This window comes from Chrysochloris asiatica, unplaced genomic scaffold (assembly GCF_000296735.1).
Source record: "Chrysochloris asiatica unplaced genomic scaffold, ChrAsi1.0 scaffold00006, whole genome shotgun sequence".
Taxonomy (NCBI): domain Eukaryota; kingdom Metazoa; phylum Chordata; class Mammalia; order Afrosoricida; family Chrysochloridae; genus Chrysochloris; species Chrysochloris asiatica.
This window is the reverse complement of record NW_006408524.1, coordinates 27,655,501-27,657,402: the sequence shown is the minus strand read 5'-3', so window position 1 is coordinate 27,657,402 and position 1,902 is coordinate 27,655,501. Positions and strand designations below refer to the sequence as shown.

The window sequence follows — 1,902 nt, the reverse complement described above, 5'->3', positions numbered from 1 at the left end:
TGCTGTAAGAATTTGTTCCCTCTTTTGAGCTACTGCTTCCATAGGTGTAGGTCAAGTTCATCAAATTGCATCAGATTACTCTTTTTTTTCCTCTTCTTTCTTCTTCTGGTTGAGCTCTGATCATCCAGTCATTGAAGCCGGGTCAAGTGGGTATAATCTGCAAGTGTGGGTGTTCTTGTGCATATGCCCTCTCTTCTTATCAGCTGAACACTTCACGCTCCACATTGTAGGGCTTAGCTCGCCACTTCATTGTTGTTTTCCCCTCACTTCCCCTTATCGGTGACGAGCGTGGTCACCAATCAGAGAGTGCATTCCCATTGAGTCTTAGTCTTGGAAGGGGGTTTGCTCTGAGGGGACCCGACCACTTGCCTTGATGTTTCCTGGGCAAACAACTTGTTCGTTCTTGTAGTAACAGTCCATCTGCCTCTATTGTTTTGTATTTTTCCTGTTGGTCTTTCTTTCAAGAAGTATCTTCTATTCTTCTAGCTGTTCCAGGCTGGTAAACTGGACAGTTTTAATGTTTTTCTTTAAAATAGCATCATAAATAGTTAGTATTGATGATTGCAGACAGGTAAGGCTATTTGGTAGTACTCAGAAACACCTGGTGATGGTGATGTTCCTGGTTGTAGTCTTCACCAGTAAGGAATGGCTTAAAGGAAACTGTCAAACCAGTAAGACTGCAATGATGCATCCATCATTTTCAAGACTGTTGGCGGTAACTTGAGCATATTTCCCTCAGATAACCTTGCCTCCTTGTGTCACCAGGTCCAACTCGCTCACATTCACTTCAGTGACAGTTCCTTTGTGATCACACCCAGAATTATATAGAGTGGGAATGAGGGATTCTTCGTCACACCAAGTATCAGTAAGCAAAAGGTGGTTATAAGTTCAGCCCATTGGTCTGATGAATCTTTCATATTTAGCTGGTTTTCGTGTAACGCCATCTCCAACAAAGCAGACTTTGGTAACCATCCTTTTCCATGCTTTTTTTCTCTCTTTCCTGTTCTAATAACTTGTAATACTTCTGTTTCTCCCTGGGCATGGATTTTGGGCAGAGGGACTTCCCATTTTCCTGCTTTCTCCTTTCATTTTTGTTTAATCATATTGGAAAGTACTTTAGCTCAGGACTGCCCCTCTCTGTCCAGCAGACAAGCAGACGCTGCACCTTGTGGAGTCTTCTCATCATTCTTCTGTTTGGGGTTTCTCTTTCCATGCATATTGATAGTCTTTCTCACATGCATTTTTTCAGCATGGCACTGTTTATGGTAGAGCTTTGCCTTCAGACCAATCATCTTTTTGGCCTTCTTCAAACGTTTATCAGCCTCTCGACTTTCCTTCTTTCTCTTTTTCTCGTGATAATCCAACAATACCCATAGCACTTAGCTGTGTAATCAATATATTCGTTTTGTGGCATGGTAACAGCAGCAAAGCCACCTGGCACAGCCTCCAGGGCGTGAAGAACTACTCAGTTTTTGGGTCCCTGTGACCCACGAGCCCCTTCCATCATCTTTTGATGTTTCTTGTATCATTCAATATTTTGCCCAGACAATCTTTCAGTATTGCAATTCAAGCCTTTAATTTTTTATTTTATTTTATTTATTTATTTTTCAGCTTGAGAAATGTTACGTATGCTTATCCCTTTGGGTTCTCTAACTTTAGGTTTTATCACATTTCATTGTAATAGATGACTTTGTCTTATCAAGCTGTCCTTTGAAATTTTCTGTTGGATTCTTTTACTTCATTTCTTCAAGTTGCTTTAGCTTCTCTACATTCAAGGGCAAGTTCAGAGTGTCTTCTGATATCCATTTTGGTCTTTTCCTTTTTCATGATCTTGACGTCATCCTGCAACTCATCTGGTCTTGTCATTAGTGTTCAACGTGTTAAATCTATTCTTGAGATGAT

At 40.7% G+C, this 1,902-nt stretch overlaps 1 pseudogene; it reads right to left on the bottom strand.

The window, feature by feature from the left end:
- Positions 1–650: 650 nt before the first annotated feature.
- Positions 651–1,414, bottom strand: LOC102837125 (annotated as a pseudogene).
- Positions 1,415–1,902: the final 488 nt, after the last annotated feature.